This window comes from Haliotis asinina, chromosome 2 (genome assembly GCF_037392515.1).
Source record: "Haliotis asinina isolate JCU_RB_2024 chromosome 2, JCU_Hal_asi_v2, whole genome shotgun sequence".
Taxonomy (NCBI): Eukaryota; Metazoa; Mollusca; class Gastropoda; order Lepetellida; family Haliotidae; genus Haliotis; species Haliotis asinina.
In genome coordinates this window covers 85,349,789-85,366,370 of record NC_090281.1, presented here as the reverse complement: position 1 = coordinate 85,366,370, position 16,582 = coordinate 85,349,789, and the positions used below count along the sequence as shown (strand labels likewise).

Here is a 16,582-nt window from a genome sequence, read left to right as displayed (position 1 = left end):
ACAGCAATACATCTTTTGGGTAATATTCAATTACAATCCCAGTATTTTTGCTGTGCAAAGTTAAAACTTGTCTGATAATAATTATTTGTTTCATTGTATAGATTTTCTGAACAAGGAAACTATTTGGAGTTTGGTATTCCCGAATATACCTTCCTGACTGTAGATATTTAAGGCCTGACCAATTATATTTTTTGTTTTACGGATTTTTGACCTAAGAAAATCTAAAGGAAGGGGGATAAAAAACAATTAAAAAACACCACAGTCACAGCAAAATCCCATGGCCACATGAGTTTCCATGTTAACTCTTCTGGATTGTTTGTTTGTTCAACTAAAAACAAGTTTAGTGAGTTTAGGTGGCACAGAGATTTGAAGAGTATTTCATTTATAGCACATTAACATATGGATTTTATTTTTTGAGCATGAAACATAATTATCATTTTTTTTCTTATTCTTGAAAAAATATGAACAGTGGATCTGTAAAATGAAAAATATAATTGGTCTGGCCTAATCAAGAAAAAACACACCTGACTTCTCTCAAATCTGAGTTAATTCCGGATTGGCAGTTTTGGTTTTTTCATGCATCATCAAACCTTGTTCTAGGGCAGTTGGGTAGCCTAGTGATTAAAGCATTTGTTCACCAAGCCAAAGATCTGGGTTCAATTCCCCAACATGGGGACAATGTGTGAAGCCCATTTCTGGTGTCTCCCACTGTGATATTGCTGGAATATTGCTACAAGCAGCCTAAGACAAAACTCATTCACTCATTCAAATCCAGCTCACTCACCTACTCAATCACCCACTCGCTCAGCTGTCAATCATAAAGTTGTTTTTTTTAATGTTTTGTTTCCATGACTTATGACACTAAACCCAGATTAAACTCTACTCAATGCATAACTTTGTTGATAAAATATAAAATTATTTTCCCAACTTTCTATTTCCAGGTGGTTTACAATAATATTGACCTAAATAAAACATAGTCATTTCCGACACAGTGTGATATTTCTCTGCAGGAGTGTGTAACAGTTACCCTCCTGCTCTCAGTCTGACCACAGTATAGCAGTGTTTACGTAAGTTACATCACTCTAACATATACTATATTTGGGATTACACTTTCTCAGTAGACTTTCTCAGTATCCATTCAGCTCCTGCGGCTTCCATTAGTGAGTGGTTTAGGCGACTGTGCTGACAATTAGGTGCCTGACTCTGAGAGTCTGGATTTGAGTCCCAGGTGACATGGGCGAGATCACACAAGTTGAAAGAATGACTATGGATCTGAACCATATATGTTTTTCAAATACAAATACATCAATATTGATTGATAAAGGATTAAATCTTTTTGTCAGGCCTTGGAATTTTGAACTCTTATCAACTCATGTTAATATATAGATGATATCAAAAGCCTCAAATATTAAACCTTTATCATCTCATGCTGATATGTTTGATAACAAAAGACATGTTTGAGATTTTCTCTGTATGAATGCAATATACATGCTTCAGACATTGTTTTGAACAAAGTGCCTCTGATGTAGAGGATGTTTTGTCTATATTTTTAATTATAATATTGTAAAACTGATATCAGAAGATAATGTATTTGACATTTCAAGTTATCCCAGGAATATCATTGATAGGACTGACAGACACAATTGCAATTTACAAATTGACACAACTCTTGAAACTACCAGTATCCAAGACTCAACAATGAAAACATAAAACTTTTCAAGCTTCTGTCCAAATGGTCTTAGATGTACACACAGCAACACAATCTACTGTCTGCTTATGTCACTACAAATATTATGCCCTCTGGAGTGGACATTCATTTATCAATATTCAGTGAACATAAAGGTTGTGTCCTCCAACAGCTAGGGTGTCTTGACTTCAAACACTATGTTCCCTCCTAGTTGTGATCTTTGTTTAGTTCATACCACACCACTGTCAAAAGGTTTTATCAAGTCTTGGACTTACTGTATTAACTGATTTCCATACCCAACTGTAATTAGTCTCTATGAGTGCCTCCGACAGTCTTCCTCAACATGTACATGACACGTAAGTCCATATTTTGTATTTGTAGATTATGCATTTTTTTTGCCTTATAACTATTTTTAAACACATTTTAATTTCAGTTAAGTTTTAAAGTTTGTTTTTGTTAAAATCATGCATTGCAGTAAGCTATTCAATAAAATTGCTTAGGAACTATTTTGTAACACATTTTATTTTCATTGAAGTTTTATAGTTTGTTCTCTTTACTTGATTTTGAATATTTGTGGATTCTTTATAAATGTCTATGGCTCCTGTGCCACGGGACCATGGCTCTTATTATGTTGAATATGGTAATGCAGACATTGTTTTATTTTTTAAGCACATGTGAGTATAATCATAATAATGATATTTTATATGATCTGTTATTAGAGTAAAGGGAAAAGTTTCAGTACATGGCTAACAGGAAGGATAAGAATATATGGATGTACTACTTCGTGACATCAACATTTCAGTGTAGGTTCCTACACATATCAAGCAAATCTTGCTAAACTGAAACATCACTCTCACTGTGGTAAAGAAGTTGGTCATCCATATACTGTTATCATTCCTTATTGGACCAAGTTCTAAATGTCTCTCAAACACTTTACATTAGTAAGAGAAACAACAGACAAGTGAGCAAATGTAACATTGATAATTACTGTATTCTATGTTCTATGGTCATGCACTGGCCAGTCAAACAGAAGAGTCAATCTAATATTATTAATATTATGTCAGAACATGCAGATGACACTAACAGATGGTACTACTAACAGGTCAACAAATATTGATAATTTTTTTTAAATCAAATGGCTGAAAGGCTGTAACAATAAAAATGAAACGTACCTATGGCACATGTTTTATTTTATATTGAGGAGGATCATATTTGTATGCGAAAATTTAATGGGGCATGCATTTCTATATTGATAAATATTAACCAACATAAGATGCATCATAAATGCATCGAAACTCGGCCCTTGTTTGAGTTGTCAAGCTTGTTATACTTATTTTGGAATATTTGCTGTTGATAATAGAAATGGCTGACATACAGGATGAAAAGTGATGCACCAGTGCAATATTTTCTGATTTTCCGTATTTTTTTGTATCCAACAGTAAATGGCTTAGCCAAAGAAATCAAGATGTCACTTGTACAATATAGAACAGTCAGTAGCTCCATTGTTCTGAAATATGATGACAGAAATAATGGCATCATGTTTTAATATCTAGAATATATTTATGAAGAATAAATCTAGATGGAGTCCAGAGAAATGGTTAATTCATCCCCACTTGCCAGATTGTTCCAGATGAATTTTTTAATTTATCTCTAATGTCTGAAGGACACTGGACCAAATTGATTTGGAGTGAATAGGTTGTGTTTAAGGCTGTTTGAACAGTAATCTTGGGCAGTTATGGTGGACATATTAATGTGTGTGGAAAGGCTGAAGTCATGCTGTTAGCAGATACCTACCACTTTCACGACACAGTGTTGGATGAACATTTTTTTACCTCTATCATAGGATTCTTGAATGTTCAAGGTGCCATCAAGCCCCAAGGAGATATTCATAAAAGGATATATTTTACGGATTGTTTTATGTCCTTTTGTATTTACTGTAAAACATAACCCTCAGCAATATTCCATCTACATGGTGATGGTCTGTAAATAATCAAGTCTTGACCAGACATTCGTGTGATCAACAACATGAACATTCATCTGTGCAGTTTGGGTACGATGACCACCCAATCCCACTTGCTGAAAAGTATGGGTTGATACCGATCAGTTCTAACTGGATCTTCACTGATATATACAGATATATATGTAGGGAGAGACATGGATATATTGATACAGATATATATATGTATATAAGTATAGGTTACTGTAGATCGGTTCTAATGTGGATCTCCAGTGTTATGTGTAGGTAGATACATGGATACTAGTATATTGATACAGATATATATAGGTAACATGTTATTTTGGGGATTACACTTTCTTAGTAATGTACAAACTTTATGTGCTGGTGACTAGGTGCCTGACTCTGGGTTTGAATCCTGGATGGGACGCATCTCTAGAATTTGTACTTCACTAGTAAAGTGTAATCCCGAATATAACATGTTACATTTGACCACTTTTTAAATGGCATTGTGTAATCATATACAGGTAAGTATGCGTTGATGAAGATTGGTCATAACCTAGATCTTCATTGTTTTATGTGGGGAGATACATGAATATACTGATACAGATAGATAGATATAGATGTGAAGATATGATGAAATGTGCCGGAGCTGCCACCATTTTCTTGATTGGTTATATGCAGACACTGTCCCAATCCAATCAAGATTTCCTGTCAAGTCTCTGACATGTGATGCATGAAACAGACAGCTGTCATTCAATCTGACAAGTCAAGGTGTTACATGTGAGAGAGTCCAACACCTCATTCTTGAGGGATCAATATTGTATTCACAGCCAGTCTTTGATTATTTTCATTTGTATAAAGGTCAGTGCGACTGTTTTGAATTTTAACATTAAATCAAGACTGTATTTTGCAGAATGTCAATAAAAACAAACATACTAGTATTATTTTATATTGGTAGGATAATAGTTTCATTTGGTGTTCTTTATCATGTTGATATTTTTTGACCTGACATGGAGAGCTAGTAAATAATGAAATGATTAAAAAATAAAGATTTTGCTGAATGATTGTATTGAATGTCATTGTGCCCATGTGACTTGATCACATTCCAGTTAGTTTTGCCGGACCAAGGTGAATTTAAATAAAACCTTATTTTGATTTATATTATTTTGAAAACAGTTGACAAACTCTCTGAAATTACTCCAAATTACTGTGTACTTTTCACGTTTCTGTTGACTTATAAAGTCATAGCATGTATCTTTTTTTCAAAAGAATGATAAAATTAATACATGACTTTTTAAGAAGAAATAAGTTTTTTTATTAAAATTATTAATATCAAAAGGATTCAGATTTGATAGTGAAAGGGACTATTAAAAATCTGATTGGTTTTGCATGTATCATAAAGTGTCTTCAAATCATCCTCTTTATTCTTTATTGATTAATTTGAGCATTAAGAGGAACTATTAAATTCATTAACATATTCCAGTCTCTATCAATTTCATATTTGCATATTTTTATGGAATAATCATTGATGGATATTTTACATTAATGTCATTTAATCATTTTTATAATTTGAATTTATTGATCTCTGAAAGTAAGTCAAATTGATTTTCTTCGCACAATTCAGACAATGACAAATATCAGAATAGTTTTACCATATGTTACTGATTTCAGTAGTTCCACATTTTACAATTTTAACATATTTCTTCCTATGTCAGCTCACAAACAATGCGAGCTGATTGTCATCTGTTACTTGCAACAGTAAATCACAGACCACAGTTTGCCGCGATTATGTTCAAAGCTTGACCGCAACATCGCGACCTAACTGTGATGTGAGTATTGATTTTTTCACTAAGCTTTGGGCAGACTTGCCGTCGAACCTGTTAATGCAGAATAGTTTTCATAATATATGAACATGAATTATTCTAATTATGTATGACTGTGCCGGTAGTGTGTCGACACTGGCACATGCTGTTTGAAAGCTTTGGTCTGGTGCTGCTACAAATTGCCACAACAGTTTCTGTCTATGATAAGAATGGAATATGGGCTTGGTAGAGGCACCCACGGATAAAATACACTGGGGAAGAGATAGATCTGAGTTTTACATGAGGTAGGTGGCATACTGAATAGATTTTTGGAATTCCGTGTAACGATTCTATATCGAACTTACCCAGCTTGTCTTTGATGCAACAAGCACCTGTTACAAGAATCATTTGTTATAAGATGTCTCATATCTTGAACATGTAGCAGCTTGCGTGAAGATGTCTCCTCGTCACTCACTTTTTCTTCACCAAAAGAAATCATTTCCATTGTGTCTGAAATTTTTCATTTTCAGTTGGAATTTTTTTGTGATCACACAATTACCAATGGATAGTTAATCCTTATCAAAATATGCTTCCTGTTTGTTGGGTTGAAATGATATACAAATAATTTATTCTTGAAAAATCATTAATAATGATAAGTTTGTTTTTATTGATTTATACGTATGGTACAGGCGACACTTTTGTGTCTGAATTTTTCCGTCGTGTGTTTAGTCTGGGTCGTGGAACGCTAGTATTTTGACATTATTGATTTTTGTACAGCAGGGAAACAGGGATACTAGTTGTCATTGTGTTAATGTCCCAGGTCTGGGGAATGGAGCTGGTTTTGTGACAGGTTTCCAGGAAAATATTACATGATGTAGTCCAGGCCAGCATTTTCATGGCACCAGAGTGACAATGCCCTCTGGTAGACTTCTGCCAATGGATTATTTATGATAGGCGCCAAGCCTTGTGCTCCGGTCTAGTCACATGATACCATAGTAGTTTTACCAAAGTCAGGGATTTCTTTTCATGTTTGTTTGAAATTACTTTTCAAAAGACAGTTTTTATTAAATTTGATATATTTTGACATATAACTGTAAATATTTTGCAACATGTAAATGAAATTTGGCAGAATTTTGTGTTTTCTTTTTCTAACCATTTTCAACTAAATGCTCAACTTCTTTGGGTTAAGAAGGTATAGTGGACAGACCCATTGTTAATGTCACTTGCCAAAGTATGTAAAATCATTCTCAGCTGCAAGCACAGTGACTGCTATGACTGATCATAAATTAACTGCTATATCAACATCTAGGTTTTAGGTTCTGGCAAAGTGTATGCTCTTTGCAAGATATCATATGAGACATCTTTGTATCCTAGTACTATAGTTAGGATAAAACATACCTTACCTGAAAACACATCATATTCCATGGTGTCTTGGAAACCTCTATTTAATTTCTCTGCTTTAGTATCTACCAAAAACATTGAAATGAATTTTATTTTATTACTGTGTATACCCACATATAATGCGACCCCGTGTATAATGCGACCCCCCTATACACCCCTTCAAAATTGAGTATAAATCATATACCCTGTGTATAATGCGACCACGGATGAAGCACATCACCGGCGCCAATATAAAAGTGTTTTGTCATACGTTGTTGTATTTATACAAAACTTTGTGGAGTGTATTACTCCAAAACAACCTAGTATGAAGCACACATCCAATAAACACATGTTTGTCTTGCGTTTTGTTTGTTTTTTTTTACGAGGCTTTGTCGAGTGTATAACTCCAAACCAAGTCGCTAGGTGAAATTGATGATCGTCTAAAAGACCTCGACTTGTCTGTAAAGAAAAAAACAAATTTAGTTGGGAATGTCTAGAAAGCACACCCCCACTTGACCTCGGCTTGATGTTTCTGTGTTTTTTTTACAATTTGTCATTCTCATGTCTGTTTACCGTGTCAGCTGGCATGTAATTAGTATATCTGGATCAGTGGTCATTTCAACTTTATTTGCAGAGAATATACGTAAAAAAACAAGGCAACAGGATAAAAATGGTCTTTATTTCGGATATTAACAGTTACTTCGGACTAAGTGCGAAATTTTCTTGTGAAGTGCCTGGATGGCTATCAAATGCCGGTTGACATCAGCTGGAAACAGCTGAAAAAATGAAGATCTTATACCCCGTGTATAATGCGACCCCCCTTCCTGACCCCCTCATTCTAGGTACGAAAAACATTATACTCGGATATATACGGTATTATTTTTTTAATTCTATGCACCAGCTCCATGATTAAACAGAATCTTTTACCTTGATATATTCATTGGATGCATACTATTGTCCTTTATCATGAGTGTAATATATGAAAAATTGCTACTGAGAACAAAAAGTTGGTGGTCCCGTTGTGTTTGTTGTAAGGTCAAAGTTTACAATCTGTAATACGAACAGGTTGTATTCACCACTGTAAGGAAAACTGTAAATTTGTTCATTGAAGTGTCGCTAAAAGTAACACTCATTCCCAGTTTTGTCCTACCTAGTCCAAAAATAATTTCCTAATTTTTGGTAAAGTAGGTTTTTACGGCTGAGTACTAGACATAAAGAACTGTATTTGGGGCCCAGACACTTGTTTATTTTCTTTATCAATCAGCATTGTGATTGTTCATAGATTAAACAAAGTAACAATGTGTTCATTTGACTGTGTGAGACAGACTCGATCACTGATATGGACCAACATCATATATAAAACTATGTTCAAATTATGTTCATGACAAAAAATAGGTGTATTTGTACAAACCACATTTGTCCAATAGAATAACAGTGAGACCATTTGTCTGTGTAAATCTGACAATCAACCTGATAGCATGGATAGGTTTTCATAATACTGAACATTGATCAGGACAAATATCAGAAAAATATTTTGGGAAAAACCACTGTAAACCTGTATTGTGATTGTTAATTTATCTAGAAAAGTAACAATATGTTAAACCTCCTTCACTTTTAAAAGACGGAATGCTGTTGGAATGTAAATTTCTGGAGATAGTTATGGAAATTTGAACTGCATCCGAAAACTATTTGGATTAATTCTTGTAACATGCCTGAATGTTTTGAGTATGGGAACATTGGAAATATATCGAAAAGCATTTTAGGTGCAATCGAACTGCATTTCTAAGTATTCTTTCTGCATTTTAACTGCATTCTAGTATTTTCAGTGCATTCTAGCTGCATTCTAAGAATTCTGAACATATTCGAGGGAGAATAGCCACTTCAAATCTTGTCAGAATGTGTCAGTTGCACCTGCAATGAGTTGGAATGTGTATCGATTGCTCCTGGACTTCAAGTGGAATATACTTCAAATGTACTGGAATAGTTCGTTTGCAGTTGGAATACAGTTAAGATATACCTGGAATACACCTCAAATACAGTTAGAACATCCTGAATCCTGATTCACATGAAAACATGACCACCTGTCATTGAAACATCAGACAGTATTTGGGAGTCGCGGTCTAACAAAAATTGAAAAAATAGTTTATTTTGACATGCCCTCCAGGTTCGAATTTTGGAAATACTTTTTTTTTCTGGCTGATTCTCCTTGACTCCTGTCAATACGAAATAAGTGTGAATGAGCCTTTAATTTGTCAGTGTCAGATAGATCATTTTCCGCAATATTGAATATTCAGTGGGATCAACATGAGATTCAAATATTGTTATAATCAATCATAAATATTTTTGGAAAAATCATGGTAAACCTGCACCCTTGATTGTTCATTTGTCCAACATTGTAACAATATGTTCAATTGTCTCTGTGAGACAATCAATAAGCAAGTGGGGCAGGAATCAGCATGTACACTCCTTCCAATGCATGAATGAGACCCTAGTGATGAATGACTCATATGTGGCAGTCAGATCAGGATGATGTCATCCCAGACCAATTATTCTGACACAAGGTGTCACTCAATACCTGAGAAGAAATCGGTAAAATCTGGTGGCCATTCAGCTGTTGTTGAGATGAATCACTGGCCGTGATCATGTAACCTCAGTGGATTTTTTCAAACATTTCAGGAACAGAAATGTTCATGAATACTGCAGACTGAAGAACGTGTATTGAATGGTGATCACAATATGGCTGAAATATTGCCAAGGTGACTTAAAATTTTAACTCACACACTGTATTGAATGGGTTTCAGACTGGTGAGTGATCGTATATTCTCATCCATTTATAGTGTTTAGTGTTTATTGAATGAATAATTAGTAAATGCATTGCATGGTAGGTGTTCAACAATTTCTGAACACCTAGCATGTAATGCTCAGTATAATTTGTGGGCATGCATGTATGACACTGACAATAATCCATGCTCAATGACAAGAAATTCCAACAAAGGGAAAAAGGTAATCATTTTTTGATAGTAAAAGTGTATTAAAAATTGATTCAGATGTACTTTGGTATTGGTCCATTTCTCAATTGCCAGGAAAAATACATTTCTTTACTTCAAGATATTTTTGTGTGCGTATCATTAGTGATCATGGCACAGAGGTCTTTACATCATAGTGGCTTGGTTCTCCTTTAGAAGATGGTTACTCCACGAGATTGGGATTCAACACGAGGGATTCATGTGGATCAAATAAAGCAACTTCATATGATCTGATAGGATTTTTACGAGCGTGTTCAATAACAATCCCCATTCTGCAACCTGTATGTGAGAAAATCTTAGCTTGACTAAGGTCGACAAATCCATAGAGATACATTAGTTACGATTGCTTAACACTTTCAAGACCAAGTTACAATTTCTTGGTTTCAATTGATTTTACCATTGGCACCAATAATGAAATTAACAACATCAATAAAATTTAGTGGTTACGATCTGCCATTTCCTTAAATAGATGATGAAATGGATTAGCAATAAATGAACTTTCTAGCTCTTTATGAGTTAATAATGCTATTGCATTATTGCTAAATCATATTGGGGGGAGATGTTTTCTGGGCCCCAAATGTGTGTTCTATCATTGATTATTTAATGAAAAAATTGTAGAAAGCCAGAGTGCACATCGATAAGAAAAGTATTTACAAAGATTTCTCTTGAGGAAGGAATTCCCTATATATGCTGTGTAAAGAATAATTTGGATTTTACAGCTTTGTAAGGCTTGATTGGATGTAGAACCATACTATTTGCCTGAGGGAAATAGCTTGAAATTCATTTTGTTAGATGTTTTAGATGGAGAGAAAAAAAGTTGATTAACTTTCATATGATAAACCTGTACTTGAACGAGAGCATTTGGATCTGTTTCTCTCATCATATTTTGTCTTAAATTATCAGCTACTTTGAAGATACTTGTATGATCATTTACTATTGTTTTGACTGAGTGAGTGAGTGAGTAGTGTCTTACTCTGCTTTTAGCAATTTTCCAGCAATGTCACAATGGGGGACACCAGAAACTGGCTTCAAACATTATACCCATGTGGGAAATCATAACCTGAAAAGCTGTATCCATGAGACTACCCCACCATCCCACAAGATGCCATATTCATATATGCATCTTGACGGTTGATCGGGATATTTTTAATCTTATCTATGGTACATACAATTTATTCTGCTGAATTTGAATGTTTTGTACACATTTATGTTGTGCTCCTCATCTGGCGAGTGAGTGAGTTTGGTTTTACGCCGCACTCAACAATATTCCAACTATATGGTAGTGGTCTGTAAATAATCGAGCCTGGACCAGACAATTCAGTGATCAACAGCATGAGCATCGATCTGTGCAATTGGGAACCGATGACGTGTCAAACCAGGTCAGAATTCATGACACAAAGAGAAAAGAAAACATGTTTTCTGTTGAAGGAAACTTTCTTTTTTATTATTCTTTTCATCACAATATTTCAGTTTTTGTTCAAGAGCATATAAATGCTCATCATTGTTCATGTTGAGTTGACAAGAGCTGTTTTTTAAATACAAAAGAATTTCAAAGGGTTTGCTGGGTAGCTTAGAATACAGGAAGCGAAAAACATTTGCAAATAAGAGGAGATAACTGAGTGAGTGAGTGAGTTGTGTTTTACACCGTTTCTAGTAATATTCCAGCAATATCATGGCAGTGAACACCAGAAATGGGCTTCACACATTGTACCCATGTGGAATTGAACCTTGGGCCTGCAGTGTGATGAGCAAACACTTTAACCACTAGCCTATCCCACTGCCCCTATCTCAGAAGGAAGAATACTGATGGAATAATGTTAAGCATTAATGACAATGCTGGTGATCTGTGTATACCACTGAAAACAAGTGTTGAACACCCACAGTTGAAAGGTTTTGTATTTTGGTTTGTAACACCTGCCAAGCAGATAAGATTAACTGTAGCTGAGTGAAGCCCATTTCTGTGTTCCCTGCCTGCTTTTTTGAAGTAGTAATTATCAGAAAAATGTTCATGAAAAACTCTTTAAAGCTTGTTTTATTTGCACATATTTCTTATCCATTTACCTTTTCTATTTTTTTAAAGCTTGTCATCAATTCTTCCGAAAAACAATTTGGCATTAAAAGGAAAGAAATGTTTCCAGACATGCACATATAGCGCTCTACAGAGTAATCTAACATGTATTTCAACCAACTGGTGAATCATCCAGCCCAATGGGTCCCAGTGGGGAGATAATGTCATGCTTGATGAGTGTAAATAGCCATGATTGGTCAGCTTATTACCGGAAATAGCCAATCAGTGATAAACATATTGAGCCATGTGATGACTTTATCTGTATCCAAATTGACCACCACTGGTTCAGTTCAGTAAGATGGACGAATGTTAGTGCTTCTGGGAATATGAACGGAACGTAATATGTACTGAAGGATAACCAGAATTATTGATTTCCTTGAATATATATTCATATTCAGTGGAGATGACAAAACTTTATGGATAATCAACTTCTTTATTTTCACAATAGCAGTGTGTTGGTATGGCTTCTTATATCATTTTCATATTCTGGAAGCATTATGAGAATCTATATTGAAATGTCGCAATTATGAAAATGAAGAAGTTGATCACCCTTAAAGCGTTGTCATCTCTGTACCACCAGCTTATAGAATGCCACTCTAACAAATGATATTCAGGGATATGAAGAGTTAATGAGGAGCATGCTTTCATGACCTTTTTAGCAATATTATAGCACTGTCTTTGACATAGGAATATTCTCCACACATTGTACCCATGTGAGACTCAAACCCACGCCTTTCACATGAAGATCAAATGCTTAGTGATCCCACTGTCCCACATATCTGAGGAAACATCTCTTGTTACATCTAGTATAAACCAGTCAGATCCATGTTTGTAATGTGTGTGTAGTTGTGCTGTGATCCAGCTTTTGTGGTCAGTGATATAGACTAATGAAAACATGTCCATAATCACAGAACGTCTTCTTATTCTGACTATATCATGAACATGTTGATGAATCTTTCTCAAGTGAGAATTAACCAATTTTAAATGGTCTCACAGTTGGAAGTTTAAATAATCAGCTTCTGTTCATAAATTTTGTTGAAGTAGTCAAATGAAGGAGACTGAAATGAGATGGTTGTTAATCTAGTGCCTCACTGCTTAGGTTGTATTATCCCCAGGGAGTTGAGACACAAAATCAAATTCAAGCTAATCTGTTGACTGGGGTAGTAATGGCCAGCTTTTAACATGACATATTGCATAAAAAAGTGTAATACAAAGACAATTATTTTGATTTACTTAATTTTCCTTTTCATTTTACCAAATTACTGGTGATACTACTTATTAATTACTTGGTCTTTATAACGGTTACTGGCGTTTGTCAAGCTGACCAGAATTATTGACAGGTTCTCAGCACCCAGCTTGAAATGACCAGATGTGTGACCAGCCAGTAGAAAATTCATGGTCATATTAGTGATGGTTCCCCATACCATTGTTGCTAGAGGCCACTAAAGTGGCTACAAGAGTGCATGGAATATAATCTACCATTGCCTGAAACCTATCAGCCAGTGCCCCTTGACTCCCCTTATACCTTGCAAGGTAAAGGGTAATTATTGTTTATGGCCTGTGCACACAAACAAGTGTGATAATATTGTCATAAATTACCCACTGACCATAGAACTGACCAGCTTTATGTATTCCCTCCTTCGCGTATTATCCAGCTATTGAATACGATAAGATGAGGCATGGAATAATTCTTGGTCCCTTTTCAGCACTAGTAATTGGTATTTACAGTTGGCTTACTATTTATTCATGGTATTTACACCACACTGTCTTACTATCAGCCCCAAACATGCATTGATAATTCTGTTTTGTGATGTCAGTGGTATAGTGAACTACAATGTTGGAGACATTGGTGTGAAAATGCAGACAGTCTTGAGATGAACCATCTGGAATATTAGTGGAAAAGGTATGTTAGTCATTCTGTGTTACCAATCCTGTTTCTGACTTTCCTCCAAATTTGATAAATTGCTTTCACGGCATTAAAGTGTGAAAGAATTGTCTTAGATGATTATGCATTTTTATGTTTTTTTTCCAAGTAGTTACATCTTGTGGATATTTGACATATAAGCAGATTTCAAGTGTAATCTCCACAGAGTTCTGTTTGATTAACCAATGTTTGAGAAACATTATCAGTTCAGGAGTATTAAGTGATGATGAAGATGAAATATATTAATGAAAAACCCCATGATTATAGGTAGTTACTACATTTTGGTTAGGATTTAACGCTTGGTGAAAGTGTTGGAACTTATGCCCAAACATGCTAAGGCCAGACCAATTTTATTGCTTGTTTTACGGTTCCACGACAGTATTTTTTCAAGTATTAAAAAAAAAATTGAAAATAAGTTTTCCCTACTCAAAAATAAAGTCCTAATGTTTATATAGTCTAGAAATGGAAACTCAACAGAATGTACTTTTTAGGTTGTTTTTTTACCCATATTCACAGCATGAATTGGCAAAAGAAGGAATATTAAATTTTATTTTTATTTTTTTCCCACCTGCCTTTAGGCTGTCAGAGGACAAAAATCTGTAAAATAAGAAATAATATTGGTGTGGCCTAAAGATATGATAAAGAAGTTTTTCATCCATATATTGTATCCATAAATAAGGAAGGAAGATTTGAATGAACTGAATACAAGGATTCATAGTAGTATTGCATACACTGTGGCAAGGTTATAGTTTTAATCCACTGGTCAGTATCCATGCAGTTTTTCTATACACATCTGCATGATTTAATGAAGCAGTTTTAATTAGATATGAGTGCCTGACAATCTTTGACAGAAAATCTTGACAAACATGTTTTAAATGTTGCAGATCCAGTGGTAAGGTTGGTATCGAATTCACTAATGACTTCAGCAATCTTGTAGTGATTCTGTATAAGAAGTAAATGGATGTGCAGTGAATGAAAAACATTCAGTCATTGAAAATCCACCACTGCTATTTTCTGAGAAGTAACTTTAAACCGTATGGTCACTTGCAGCAGGCATTTTGCTGACTGGAGGGCCATATGGTCACTTACAGCTAGAATCTGCAGCTGCGAACAGGTTCTTGCTTACAGCTGAAATATGCTGATTATGGTATCTTGTCAATTCAAGTGAAAACTGCTGACAGAGCACATTTTTATTTCAGGTGGGGGTTTGAGGGGAGGGGGGGGTGGAAAAGTTCAGTCTGCAGAGTTCATGTTTAAGCTATTTGTGTAGCATTAGAAGATGACTGGCTGGAATCATCGATTACCATGGCCACCAATTGTGTTAACATCCAGCACTCTATCTTGAGCTGATGTCACAGTGTCGAAGTGAAGACACTATGAATGGTCTGTATGTTAGGACCCAGTGGCGAATCCAAGTGGGGGGGGGGGGGGGTTATGGGGGTTGCAACCCCCCTTTTTCAAAAGGCTGGATCCGCCCATGGGACTCATACTGAGCCTCTGACCCATATGATCCATGGGTGATGATCAGTACCTAATGAGAGCCCACATGAAGAGGGTAAAATATGTGATGAATTTAGAAAAGACAATGACATAGGTTTCAGATTGCTCTAGGCAAAGGTCAGCTCATTCCTACATCCGAGTTCTCTGATCTGACCAGACAACCTCATTGATTTTGGCAAGACTGTATTATTGTAAATTAAATCAACTGACTTGGACTAAGTTGATCTCAAGTGTGTGTTAGTTTTAGTCATGCTGTTAGTCTAAAGGGACTATGTTTGAGCACAGCGGGGGCTGAAGCCACCCACAGCGGCCATTACTGCTCTGTTTGTCTGTATGCTGGTAACAAATCATGGATGGTATCTAGTCTGGAACAGTAACGAGTAGATGTAGTTATGTGTATTGTATTAGGTTGAATTCAAGTTGATGGGGCCAGTTCAGACCATTACCAGATTTTGTGATAAGATGAAACTTCATTGAAAATTGTGTTGTCCTAATGGCTACTGACGGGCTGTACTGACTGTGAAATCTGGAATTCACCAGCAAAAGACATGATGGAAAGAGGCTCACACTGCTGTTTGTATGTTTTTGCTGCGTGAGGATGGGTTACGCTGCTGCACTTTTACTCCCAAATCTTTTTTTCCAAACCCGTAACCAACTCAGTTAAGAATAATTAATGCTTCCCGCAGCCTATTTTCAGTGGTACATTTGTAACCTAGTTATTAAATTTACTACAGTTCACTATGTAGAGTTGCTGACCTTTGCAGTGTAAGGAAATACTGATATTGTGTTTGAATTATACATTTACCATAAACACGTTTGCCATCATAACACTCTCACATGTGTTTTGCCAAGTTGTCAATGGTGCCAGAATTTGCATCCCATCTTAAACATGGTACAGTGTAGAAAAATCAAAAAGGAAAAGTTCCATAATTGTATATACATTTAGATTATCCTCAACACATCCTCCTAATGAAATAGGAGGATGAAAGGTTTCCTTTTATCACAACGTTCTTCTTCTGTCCTCAGATTGTCTGTGTCTCAATCGTCCAATCACCAGCCTTACAGTGTCCTTGATGAGAGGACGTTATGAGGTATAATTTGCTCCATATGAAGACAGGTTCGGTGTGGAGATAAGACTACAGACAGATATATCACAATCAGTTCATGCTTTGAAGGACATGTCAGTATTAAGTAAGATGAGATGTTCCAAAATAGGAGGGATTATAGCTTGGATGAAG

At 35.4% G+C, this 16,582-nt stretch overlaps 2 protein-coding genes across 2 annotated transcripts in view; one reads left to right on the top strand and one right to left on the bottom strand.

The window, feature by feature from the left end:
- LOC137272064 (inverted formin-2-like) overlaps window positions 1-16,582 on the bottom strand; it is a 47,955-nt gene that overhangs the window by 26,227 nt on the left and 5,146 nt on the right. The window lies entirely within an intron of this gene.
- The window catches only part of LOC137274482 (tripartite motif-containing protein 2-like), a 65,265-nt gene continuing 54,360 nt past the window's right edge, over window positions 5,678-16,582 (top strand). Inside the window, exon 1 of the mRNA XM_067807689.1 lies at window positions 5,678-5,751. The gene's annotated coding sequence lies outside the window, so the exon portion shown is untranslated. The remainder of the gene's footprint in view (window positions 5,752-16,582) is intronic.